The following is a 14,308-nucleotide window of genomic DNA, read 5'->3' on the forward strand; positions in this document are numbered from 1 at the left end:
CGCGGCGTAAATTCCGCATGAGTCCGCAATGTCAAACGCATACAAAATACGGACGGAACGCGACGGAATAGTGTGTCATCGGTAATTTTAAATACATTGCAGGCGGAATCATTCGGAATTTACGCTGCGTAACTTCGGGCTAATGTGTTCAGACACTTACAGTCACACCCGTCACAGTCACCGTGACTCGAGGCATCAGTAGCAGATGATTTTAAAGTTTTTAAACCATCACCCATACAAGTATTTTATCGTCGAATCGGTAAACTTTATATTCTTTAAAAGTACAATGAATCAAATCATTTCGCTGGGCTGCTAAGTTCATGGTTAGCTTGGTACCAGGTACCAGCTGGCACCAAGTATTGACCGGTCCGATTCCTCCCTCGTTCCGGGTCACCAGGTACGTGGTTTTGGCCACCAAAATGCTAATGTAGAATAATTTACAATAGATTTACAATAATATGTTATGATAAAATTTTCCACAGACAAACAAAATATAATTTATCATGTTGCATGTTTATTGTTTATGCAGGTCGAATGGTTCAGCTAAATTTGAGATGGCCTGCTAAATCATCATCACTTTTCTCCTAATATAAACCTTCCCTGTACGTCCACGAATATTTCAAGCCTAAAATTAGCCCAATCGGTTCAGCCGTTCTCGAGCTTTAGTGAGACTAACAAAATCGAATATTCATTAATCATTTTTATATAGATACTAGCTGACCCAGCAAAAGTCATATTTCTAGTATCAATATAAAAATTAGATAAAAACCTATTCTCAGACCTAACGAATGTACATTGTACAACACTGTGACACGAGAATTTTATAAATTAGAACTAGGTTTGCGGATTAACAAATAACAATAATAATATAAGGCAAATGACACTAATATTATGATTGCAATGGTGTAATTATCAAACAACATCAATAAAATATTAAGACGGATAGCTTATTATATCAATTAGTGATCTGCGTGGGATATTTAAACCATCAATACCAATGAGTTTACCTCTATCACGTAGGTGGTAGGAGTCAATTACATAAGTTGTATTTCAATTTTCAAGCTTAAGAGTATAAACTATAAACCAAGCTATCATCCATACTTAATATCCATCTATATATATAAAACTCAAAGGTGACTGACTGACTGATTGACATAGTGATCTATCAACACACAGCCCAAACTACTGGACGGATCGGGCTGAAATTTGGCATGCAGATAGATGTTATGACGTAGGCATCCGCTAAGAAAATATTTTGATAAATTCCAACCCCAAGGGGTTCAAATTAGGGATGAAAGTTTGTATATAATAATACTTCTTAACGCGAGCAAAGCCGCGGGCAAAAGCTCGTATATTATAAATGCAAAAGGGTGTCTGTCTGTCTGTTTGTCTGTTACCTCTTCACGCCCAAACCGCTGAACTGAACTGAGATACTTTGAAACCCGAGAAAGGGCATAGGATACTTTTTGTTCCGAAAAAATGTACGGTCCCCGCGCGATAAACGAATTTTGGCGCAACGGAGTTGCGGCCGTCATCCCTAGTGTATTATAAATGCGAAAGGGTCTGCTTGTTACCTCTTCACGCCCAAACTACGGAACCGACTTTGCTAAAATTTGGTATGGAGACACTTTGAGTTTTGGGAAAGGACATAGGATACTTTTTATCCCGATTCTTCAGGATAAAAAGTATCCTTGTAGTAAAGTATAATTATCGCTTAGTTTTGTTACACCTTATATTTTATTATCTTTGTGTATTTTTAGGGTTCCGTATACCCCAGTAGGGTTAGATTTTTTTTGAAATTAATTATAGTCAGATTTTTTTACACCAGTGTTTAGAGGAGGTCACAAATAGCTTAAATTCGAAAACTCGACCAGCCACGACGTGTGCGTTAGCCGCCATTTTGGTTTGAAGGTCCAATCTTTTTTTAGCTATATCTCCTTTATTTTTTATTTTTTCAAGAAGATGATAAGGATCAAATTAGTCGAAAATTTGATTTTCTACAACTTTAGTACTTAGGAAGCCTGGTGACAGACAGACGGACACACAGCGAATTCTTAATTTTAATTGTGGTTAATGTAAAGAGCTACAAGTTTATTTCTGATTTTTTTTCTGTATTTGACAATAATCGCGATACAGGTCGAACAGGTCGAAATTATACTTTGACTTGTTTTTTTACAGTTATATCCTTAAATATTGATTTTACAATAAAAATTGTAAGAACTCAAAATGTAGAAAATTAAATTTACAACAAATTTATTTCGTATCATTTTCGTAAAAAAATATAAAATAAAGGAGATATAGCTAAAAAATGATTGGACCTTCAAACCTATATGGCGGCTAACGCACACGTCGTGGCTGGTCGAGTTTTCGAATTTAAGCTATTTGTGACCTCCTCTAAACACTGGAGCAAAAAAATTTCTGACTATAATTAATTTCAGATTCCCATACAAGGCTCAACTAACCCTACTGGGCTAGTACCCAAAGGGTAAAAACGGGACCCTATTAGGTACTAAAACTTCGCTGTCTGTCCGTCTGTCTCATCTGTCTCATCTGTCTCAAAGCTCTATCTCAAGAACTGTAATAGCTAGAAAGTTGAGATTTTTATAGATTGTGTATATCTGTTGCCGCTATATTATCAACTAATACTAATAAAAACGAAATAAAAATGAAGTTTAAGGGGGTCTCCCATTAAAACAAACGTTATTTTTTGGCCTATTTTGATCGATATCAATAATGGCAACAGGTAGGCACTTTTTACAATTTAAGCCTTAATTATATTATGTCTAATTCAATCTATACATCTATACTGTATATAAATAAAATTGGAGTGTCTGTTTGTAATATTTGTTTTGGGTACATACACCAAAACAACATTTTTTACAATTTTTGTCTGTATGTCTGTCTGTCTGTCTGTTTGTTCCGGCTAATCTCTGAAATGGCTGGAGCGATTTTGACGGGACTTTTTTTGGCACATAGCTGATGTAGTAAGGCATAATTTAGGCTACTTTTTAACCGACTTCCGAAAAGGAGGAGGATATATTTCACTTTTTTTATATTGGTTCACGGACAACTCCGTCGTTTGTAGACCGATTTCCAAAATTCTTTTGTTGTTGTATGAGATGTAGCCCGAATTTGATAACATGATCACAAAAGAGGTGATCTGATGATGCAATCCATGAGAAATCGACGGGACTCCTTAAAATGTATATGGAAACATATAGTGATTTTACACTTGTCTGAAGGATTTTAAGCTTAAACTACCAAGAAATAAGAATTTGCGCCGAAGTACACCCTGGTTCCGAAGGTGCTGTACAGAACTCTTGAATCCTTATAGATAAATGTTCGGCAAATTTGGCGTTGTTTCAACAACTAAAAGCATATTATTATGTCAATGTGTCAATAATACTAATCATCATCATCACTATAATTGTGCCATGAATCATCACATAATTATTATCAAAAATCTTGCCTTTGATTATATTATTGATCCACCGTTTGTTGACTGATTTTCAAAACTCTTTTGTAGCTATTTAGTGTTTATAGAGATAAAATAACCCGAATTTGGTACAATGCTTACGAAAGTGGTGATCTGATACTGAATTCGTGAGAAATAGAGGGAACTCCTGGATATTTTTGGGACACACATAGACGCGTCAACTATTTCTGTATTCAATCTTCATAATTTTTTACTCCGTAGCAGCAAACTTTAGCGCAATTTCTATGTGCAATTTACCTTAAAAGTATTAAATAATAATTCATATTCTGTACTCAGTATTTCTATTCTCAGTCTTCATTATTTTGAAGTCGGTACCAACTACCAGCTAATCTAATCGCCAGTTCTATGACAAAATATAACTGCAACTTATATGACTGGTACCGACTTCAAATTATGAAGATTGAGAACAGAATACTGAGTACAGAATATGATTTATTATATAATAATTAATACTTTTTACTTAGTTCATTTAAGAAAATTACTATTGTCTTTACCTTGAAAGTCGGTTTCAATTTTTGTTTAAAAATAATAATTTTACACTTATTCGTTATCCTTAAAATTTTCTATACAGTATTGGCGTTTTTATCTACAACTTTAGGTTCATGAAAAGTGAACAGATCAACTACTTAACAAGATCCCATTTTTACTATTTGGGTAAGGAAGGGGAAAATTCTCTCTTTTTCATTTTCTTCTTTATCACATTTTGCTGACGCTGACGAAGTCGCGGGCAACAGCTTATTATAACAGGTAATTCGACGAAAAGAAGAAAAGACAAAGAATGAGATGAGCTTTCATTAGATACTTATTAAACTAGATACTTATTAAGTTAACGCTTTTATCGCGGACTTTGAGTGCGGCGACCGAATCAAGAAATTCCGTAACAAAATAAACCTAACACGTCGTCGTCTAACGTCGTTTCAGTTTGGCAGACTTCGGCAAGGTGTTTGTGTGCGTACGACGAGACGTATGCGTGTAGACTAGATGCTATAATGTGGCTTATAAACACAGTGGCAATCCACGTGTTATTATAATTTTGTATTTCGACCTAGAGCCAAAGGTTCGGCTGTGACGCGGACGGTGTTTTTAATATATTCATATTGGCAGTGACAATGACAACAGGACAAAGGCATTATGTCAATCAGCACACCTTTAACCCTGCCCCCTGGTCAAGTTCGACTCTAATTCATTCTTGATGACTCCGGGCAAGGTTGGAGAACATTTACATAAGGTTTATGGTGGTAACAGACGATGCGTCTTGCAGGATGCAGGTGATCTTTTTTTTTTATTAAGGCGCTGTGGCTGTTGCAACTACGTAAAATGAGTTTTTTAAATAATGTTTTGTGTAAAGAAAATGTTATTATATAAGTATAAAAAACTACCGTTTTAAAATTGAGAAAATTCAGTACACAGTTTGAAAAATTCTGCTCGATAGAAAAAAGACGACGACGAATCTCAAAGATGACTGTTATAACGCTGTTTTTCATAATTAAGTCATTTTATGGCTAAGTTACACACTTTCTAGTAAAAACAAAAAAATGTAGTACATTTGTCGTAACCTAACCTTAACGATTTCATATATTTGATTTGTGTAATACTAAAAACAAAAGATTTTTTCTCCTATTTCCTATTATCAGGGCACGTGGCGAGCGCGTAACTGCCACTGTAGAAGGCGCGCTGATATGAATGTTATTTTAATGTCCTTTACGTCGATATTCGTACTGACAGACATCGACCTGCTTATTTTAGGGACTACTGGGCCTTAAGTTGTCCAGGAACCCAGTTTGTGAACAGCGCAAGTGAGATAAACTGACAATGGAAAGAAGATCGGTAAGAGAATCATTTAGCTACGGGATTCTTCTAGTGAAAAGCTTACGTGTGATCTAATTGACTTTAAACTCACGAGCACAAAATTCGTCAAATTTTAAATTGTGATAATAAGTGAAAAATATTTTGTACTGTACCATTGACAAAAGTTCCACTGGAATATTATTGAAACATAACATAAATTTTACACATACATCTGCTTTTGGTGCTGGACTTTACAAAACAAAGCTGACCTGCAAAATCATTAAGGTAATATTCCATACTAGGCTTTAGCTGTGCAAGCACCAGTGCTAAAAATCAGACGTCGTGTAGATGTGCTTTAATTGACGTCCACAAGGGGTCACTTTTTGTCAACCACTGTCATTAACATAATTGCTCCGTTCATTACGCCTTAACACCATGCAATAGAGTCGACATTTGCATCGCACGAATATTTTACACCTTTTTCTATCAATGCAAAACAATACGTAGCCTCAGGTTTTTTGTATAATTGTTATCCTTTTGTTGTTGGAAGTCTTCAAACAAACAAATTGTTTTGACGATCTTAAATTTAAATAAAATAGATTAGTGGTTTAATTGATAAACATAATATGATTGTGTGCTAATTATTATTTTTCCAAAGTTTGAACTAATTAATTTTTTTTTTTTTGCTCTATTCCGCTAGGTATATTAACTTTATGGTTGTGACACATAATCCAATGACTAAAAAAATTCAAGTCAAATCGAACATTTTGCACTTCATTCTTAAACGGTATCTCAGCTTTAGTAAAAAATATGTTGTGACACATTATCCAACGACTAAAATGCATCAAAATGGGACTTCTCACAGTAGCCGATTTTCGGCGAATTCGAAAGGCAACACTTAAGGCAATCTCGTCATTCAGATCCGAATTAAATCGAATACGATACTCGATTTTATCTCTCGATCGATGATCTATAATCTCAAGTAACACATGCAATAACAATGGCAATTATACCGAATTTGAATGGACGACAAGAGGCGCTAGAAGACCATTGTGTTTTGAGTCTTAGAGTAAATATTGTGACAATACTGGCTCGTATTACTTGAATGCCTCTAATAGCTTCTATTTTCGTCAATAGAATGGAATCTTTAGTTCAAATGTCATAATTTTGGAACAAAGGTTGAATTCTAGTTGAATTGAATTTGAATTAGCTGTGTGCCATCATAGCACAGCCAGAAAGCTCAAGTAATTTTATAGGCATGTTCCTGATGATGAAATACAATAAAATTGTTAAACTTGAATAAGTCTTTATAGATGGCTATGCAAATCTGAATGATGAGATGATAAAACTGATATCCTAAAGGTAAAAAAAAAAAGAAAAAAAGTGACGGATGATGCGATGCATCATGAAATGAGCCTTTAAAGAAATGGCCAAGTGCGAGTCGGACTCGCGCAAGAAGGGTTCCGTGTGGGCCAAAAACTGGGTTTTTTGTATGGGAGCCTTTTAATATATATTTTTTTTTAATTACTTATTAAATTATAAATACAACTGAGTATTTCGTGAACATTTCAAGTGTTTACCTTTTGCCATTATTGATATCGAGCAAAAAATTGCAAAAAAAAACACGTTTATTGTATGGGAGCCTCCCTAAATATTAATTTTGTTTTGTTCTTAGTTTTTGTTGTTATAGCGGCAACAAATACATATACACAATCTACAGAAGTCTAGTCGTAGCGGTTCTTGAGACACAGCCTGGAGACAGACAGACGGACAGACAGACAGCGAAGTCTTAGTAATAGGTTATAGGGTTTCGTTTTTACCCTTTGGGTACGGAAACCTAAAAAATTATAATGGGTACGTATACAGTAGGTACGTCTGTCAATATTATACTATCATTGTCATTTTGGGTACCTAGTAAATAAAGATCAGTTTTTAAAGGCAATACGTTGCAATGTTAACTGAACTTATGAAACAATGATGATGATAATGATGATGTTAAAATCAAAAGTAAGTAACACTTGATAATTTGCCAAACTGAGAATTATTACGACACGATCCTGGAAATGAAAGCTCTTCTGACAACTACCAGTTTACGAAGACCCCTGAGTCCTGAGTCCTGACAAATAGAGTTTCGAAACATCAAGGGTCAACATTACTGGACGGTAATGACGAATCCTGGTGATTCCCACAGATATAAATAAGTATCAGATATGTCGAGGAAAATACAAGCACGGAATAACTAAGAACTGACGTGTGACACTTAAATATCTTTAGGTTTAACAGGTAAAAATATAACGTTCGTTGGTAGCTAAAAAATATTACCTCTAATTTTTATATGCACTATCACTAAAATTGGTTCATAATATGTATGTAATTTTGCTGGTAGTTTAAAAGCAACGGGGCTAAAATGGTCGCTTTGGAGAATCATTTTATGAATCATAATATTATGATTCATTTTTTTTAAATTGCAAAAAGGTCACTCTGCTTGCAATTCATGTCTAACAATTTTTTTTTTATAAAATAAGGGGGCAAACGAGCAAACGGGTCACCTGATGGTAAGCAACTACCGTCGCCCATGGACACTCGCGACATCAGAAGAGATGCAGGTGCTTTGCCGGCCTTTACCTTCTATTCGTACTAATTTGACATTCGCCAGTTTGACAGTTTTGACAATTCATTTGGTGAATTGTTTGAGAGGAATTACTAAATGTGACCATTTTAGCCCCGCAGATCTACGTAATTTAGTCAGGTTATGTCAAGCAAGACATTATATAATTATTATGGCGAATAATATTAGACACTAATACATAATAATTGAGTCGTTTGCACAATTTGCTTATAACAGTTTACTAGCTAAAACTAAACAGGACGTTTATAATCAACGGCACATCTCGTATCTTGATCTGTGGGCTGTGGCGATTCCAAATTCAAATAAAAGTCAAACAATGGCGACGAGGCCGGAATCGCAAATGCCGTGTGGGTGCCATGTGGGCCGGAGGTCAGCGAAATTGATCGGAAATAGGTCGAGCTAGGTCATGTAGGCTTAATTAGTGACCTAAGCAACCTAGGTTGAAAAAAAGTTTGAAAATGTGTATGTAGTGGTATTGCACAAGTAGGTACTCTATGAGTGCCTAGGACTGACAAACGATTAAATGGGATTTTATTAAATGTCAAATCAAAGTAAGTTGCTAATTTTATAGTCTTTTAAGTATCACATAAAAAGCATCGCGTATGAACGGCTGGACCGATTGTCCGAGTCTCTATTCCCTAATCTCCGGGGAAGAACATTACGGTTCATATTTTAACCAACACCTCCGTATTCCATTGGTTAAGAGCGTGGCTCTTGACTCGGACTCGGTCGTGGGTTCAATTCCCGCGTTGGAAACATGTTATTTCCAAGTTTGGTTAGGACAACGCAGGCTAATATGATGATGATTGTCTGACAAGTAAGGTACATATGTCGGATGGGCATGTAAAGAGTCGGTCCTGCGCGCCTGATCTCGCCAGTCGTGTCGGTCTTCCGTCCCACTGGGTTTTGAGAGTAGGTAAAGGTATAGAGAGTGCTCTTGTGTACTGCGCATACACTTGGGCACTATAAAATTACTCTTGCGTACCTCCTGGTTTCAATGAAACCGGCCGCCGTCACCGAAACCGGTGTTGGGGGGTAATAATAATAATAGCTCCCACACCGGTTTCGGTGACGGTGGCCGGTTTCATTGAAACCAGGCCAGCTACGCAGGAGTAATTTTTATAGTACTCAAGTGTGTGCGCAGTACACAAGAGCACTCTCTATTCCTTTACTCTCATAACCCAGTGGGACGGAAGACCGACACGACTGGCGAGAGATCAGGCGCAGGACCGACTTTTTACATGCACGCATGGATCATCTTACTTGTCAGACAATCAGGTGATCAGCCTGCATTGTCCTAACCAAACTTGGAAATAACATGTTTCCAACGCGGGAATCGAACCCACGACCTCCGAGTCAAGAGCCGCGCTCTATACCACTAGACCACGGAGGCGTTGTAGTTGGGGGGTATTATTACTATTAATGAAATAAATTATTGCTTAATTTATGTCAATGTTGTCAAGGAATCCACTAGTGTGGCGATATAATAATGCGGACTTGTTTGATCGATTCAGTATTGACATTAGGGTCACCACAAATACCCCAAATGCACTGCATTTTGAATATGATAATGTCTTGTTTAGCATATAATTTCTAAACGCTGCCTGCCAACTGTCAGACCGCCAAAATAGCAGGTGAAAGTATTGACCACCACTAAATATTTAGCATGGCGCATCCGCATGGCACATGCTAAACCGCATGCATTGTGCCTACCAAAAAGTTAAGTATGTAGCACAATAATGCTATAATGTTTATTGTGTGTGAAATCGCTGACAGTTGTGTTATGATTTCGCAATCCAGTCTTGACCAACGGTCATAAATTTTTGCTCACTCAGAAGAAGGTAATATAATATTATGTTGCATCACTCGCAAAATACTAATACATATTTCAATTACTTAATGCGAATGTGCATGTGTCATTTTTAGGAAATGTAGGTAAGGAACGTGCGTAAAACTGTGTGTAAATCTGTTACTCTAGAAAATGCCCTATGACATTAAGTCCGCCATAGTACATTGTGCAAAAAGTATTAAATAAATAAATAAAACGTAAAAAAAACGAATGCATCATGCAAGTGCTGTGAATATTTTTGATTAAGTATACAATGGATACATCTAGATATGTTTATATCTTGGTAAAGAAGCAAGTATGAAGTAGGTATCATTATAATGAAATAATGACATTTTGTAATAATATTGAATATAATGTCGTTATTCGGTCGGCTACTGGGGTATTAGCCGGCTGGCAAGGCGAACGTGTGTGGTAATCACTCTATTGACAATGCAAAACATATACTGTGTCCGAGGATAATTCCTTGTGGCCAGAACAAAATGATGTAGAGTCGAAACAGTGTGGCACTCGGGGACTGCCGTGGTAAAGCTTTTATTATCAACTTACACAATTGTAATTCGCTTACGTCTAGTCTAAATAATAGATGATGCACGGCCAAGACGCCGAGCAGCGACGCCGCACCGTTGTGCCAGACGGAGTGGGGGGCTGTTAGGTTTATTTCGTTCTCGAATTTCTTGTAAGTAAGTTTCTAGACTCTAGATTCTCGAGTATATCAAAGAAAAATATACACTAACCCGTCGATCGTGGCAAAATGAGACACAATAGAATTTCTATTGTGTCTCGGTCATCGGTGACCGTATGGGGCTTAATGAATTAATTATATATGCTTTGCTATACGGTAAGTGCTTAAAGTTTAACTATAAGCACAGAAGGTTATGTTAAAAATAACTACACTTAAAAAAAAGTTCTTATTGTCTTCATTACGATGCCAACTTATAGATAAGGTGTCAGGACTTTACATCATAATTTTTATAATAGACCAGAACTTTACCTTAAAATAAAAAAGCCCCTCCATAACTTTTCTACTCCGCGACAGCTATGGCAACATTTGGCAGAGCCGCGAAAGTGGTATTGTTGCTATTGTATCACACGAACTTCGCAAAACTCGTCATTACCCAATAAGTTCATTTGCAATAAAAATAACGGGTCATCACACAAAGGAAAACTGTTTTTCGTACAACAATGATTGCGGTCATAGTGGTCGAATTTACTGAGAATCGAAAGGGCCTTTCATAAGTCAAGGAACAGTCGAAAGTTAAAAAAAAAACTTATTTTCTTATTGCTTTGAGCTTCCTTTATCTTAAGTATGTGTGTTTTAAGTCGTGTGAATATATTTTTATTAATAAATAATATTAAAAAAAACTCTTTTTCTTCAAATATATTAACAAATTATTGTATTGCCATTGGCTCTTAAGGGGGCGACTAGCCCTAAAGTGTCGATTTTATAATTCATTTTTATATTTGAAAATGAGCCAGTTTCATTTTCTAAAATTAGATACTACATTATATTTCCGAGAATTCGATCTGAGCAAAAACACGATACCTGAAAATTTTCTCGATAGAAAAAAATCACAAAGATGCATCTAATTTATCTTAGATGCATCTTTGTGATTAATCTAATTTTCACAAAATTTTCATTTATTGCCATAACCGTTCATTGAACTAAGTTAATATTTTAACACATTGTATAAAATTCTATCATTGAGAGATCGACCTAGCGGATTTTTAAAAAGTTGTATATTTATCGAGTTATTGAGAAAAAACTAATTTTGCGTTCAATCCGCGTCGTTCTTTTTCACCTGGCATATGAAAGACGGGCGTGAGTGTGAAGAGACAAGGACGATGTTTGACTTTTGGGGTTAGTTTAGTTAGTAAAGTTTCAAATTAATTAGACTATAACTAAAGATAGGTAAAAATCGTGCTCAAAGATTCCGTTACATACATACAGCCCAAGCTCACATACATACAGCCCAAGCTCACATACATACAGCCCAAGCTCATAAAAGCGTGTTAAAAAGCCTAAGGGCGTTGTCAAGGGCGAACTAAGTGATAATAGAGTGCAATTAAGATGGACCACGATATCATTAAAAACAAAAAGAAATATAAATCACAGAAACTGTGGGTGGCTCACTTGTAATTGTACTGGGCATTTGTAATCAGTAATGACTCGTTATAATTAATGATACTGACTGATGAGTTACTAAATACTGCCCACAGATCGCGTAGGACGTCATTGTTTGAAGCCTCAAATTGTGAAATCGCGTAAAAATAATTGCAGCGCGTAAAAAGCGTTGCATCGTTATTGTTTCGCAAAAGCTTTGATTATGATTTAATTGTAACATTTCAAAGTGCAATTAATAAAAATATACTATATTGTTTCTTAAGTATTAATGTGTTGCAAGTATAAAAGCTCTTGTCTTTTTGACAAATTATGTCCTACTTCTGACGATTTTTACCTAAGTTTTAATATAACTAAATGATATTATATTTAAAATTAACAAATTAACATAGTTACGTACATTTTTTTATGAAATAAGGGGGCAAACGAGCAAACGGATCACCTGATGGAAAGCAACTTTCGTCGCCCATGGACACTCGCAGCATCATAAGAGCTGCAGGTGCGTTGCCGGCCTTTTAAGAGGGAAAAAGTTAATAGGGGAGGTAGGGATGGGAAGGGAAGGGAATAGGGGAGGGTAGGGAAAGGAATAGGGTAGGGGATTGGGCCTCCAGTAAACTCACTCACTCGGCGAAACACAGCGCAAGCGCTGTTTCACGCCGGTTTTCTGTGAGAACGTGGTATTTCTCCGGTCGAGCCAGCCAATTCGTGCCGAAGCATGGCTCTCCCACGTCATTTCTGTGTGTTTCATAAAAAAACACCATTTTATTGCTAGAAATAGAGAAAGAACTTCACTAAAAAGTAGCCTAGACAACGACAAATTAAACAGATACTGCGATTCAAACGAAACGCGGGGTCACAAAACGCTGGAAAGGTCCCAAAACGAAAGGCTTAAGCCTATTTTAATCCCTGATGACCACCGCTAATTGGTCTCGCTGGCTTTGTCCGCCCTTCGTTAAAATAGCTCCGCTGACTTGGCAGCCCATTAATTAAACCCTCGTTCACACTCGTGCATTTTTTTTTTGTTTATTCATTAAGGTGGAGCATTGATGGTTTTATAATAAGCAATAATATGGATTTTCCATATTTGAATACCTCCGAATTTATGTTCGATTTTGTGGCGTGATTTTTTTTATCATTTAAGAGGAGGGAGTGTGTGCGCCAAGTAAACTGTGTCAAGGTAAACAGAGGCTTGAGAGGGATGGTATCCTAATTCTTATAAATACCAAGGCAGCAAATCGCAATACTTTCTCAAGTTTTCCGAGTTGCTACCTATAGTACCTAGTATCTTAGTCTTTTGTCCTTGCGACAACAGTTATGTTGCGTGTATCCTTAGGAGACGGCTATCGCTTACCTTCGGATGATTCTTAGAAAATATTAATAATATAAAATAATCAAAATTATATTAAATATTTTTATACGTCGTATTTTTATCGATATTTGATTTTGAAAATTCAAGGTAAGTAGAAATGAAAACCTCTTATTATCTTTCTGTTACCCATAACTTTTGCTTCTGTAATCGATGTAGTATCAACTCCTCATTGTTAACAGTTTAACGATAGGTTATATCGATTTTCCTGTCCTTGTATGTTCCTCAGTATGAGGAGAAAGGCCGCACGTGCATGCGGGCTGACCAACATGTCACACGATCAGATGATAAAACACGAACAAGTAAAGTAGGGCTATTTTATACAAAAGTGATAATGATAGCTAGTTACCATACCGGTGGTAGACGGTATAGTTAATTAATGGTGTTGTCGACGACTAGACGTTAATGAAAGGTATAGAAAAAAATCTATAATATATGAAATCAGTCTCAATTTGATTATTATTATTTAAAGAACCTCACCAGCTTACAATATTAATGGTTATACGATTCTTCGCGTTTGGTTTGCGTTAGTCTCACGGAATTCTGAATACGGAAAAAGTACCTTTATACCTACGCCGACCGCATACGGGGAGTTTAAAAAAATAATACAACAGATAAAATTTGGCTAAAAATAATAACTTTCAAATAGGCGGTTTCAAGATTTTAGTTATAATAATATATTACTAATTTTTTTAAATATAATATTTTTTCGTGACTATTTACTAAAAGTCTGCAAATATGCAGTTTTATAATAATTTGTTTCTCTTGTGCTCATTGCCAAGCCATTATAATAATTATAAAATAAAGAAATCTATTGATACATTTACCGAATGTTGATTTAAATTACAAAATAAGTTGAAGGCTTGGCTTGAATGTGATCTGAAAACTTTTTACGACAGAAGTATTAAAGCTATGCATTATTTTGCTTGGCTCCTTTTACATTTTTAAATGTTTTTGGTGGGAAAGTAATTTCTAGTAACAGTGATGTTACTCTTCGCCCTCTGTTACACAATTGAAATATTCAACAAGTCGTTAGTTGGGCAGCAAGAGACAAGTTCTAT

General features: G+C 35.9%; 1 protein-coding gene across 1 annotated transcript in view; it reads right to left on the reverse strand.

Annotated features, from left to right (window-relative positions):
- LOC121734779 (B-cell lymphoma/leukemia 11B) overlaps positions 1-11,310 on the reverse strand; it is a 62,851-nt gene extending 51,541 nt beyond the window's left edge. Inside the window, exons 1-2 of the mRNA XM_042125394.1 lie at positions 11,306-11,310; positions 11,031-11,037 (exon numbers count right to left, since the gene is read on the reverse strand). The gene's annotated coding sequence lies outside the window, so the exon portion shown is untranslated. The remainder of the gene's footprint in view (positions 1-11,030; positions 11,038-11,305) is intronic.
- Positions 11,311-14,308: the final 2,998 nt, after the last annotated feature.

The sequence above is a fragment of the Aricia agestis genome, chromosome 16 (assembly GCF_905147365.1).
Source record: "Aricia agestis chromosome 16, ilAriAges1.1, whole genome shotgun sequence".
Classification (NCBI taxonomy): Eukaryota; Metazoa; Arthropoda; class Insecta; order Lepidoptera; family Lycaenidae; genus Aricia; species Aricia agestis.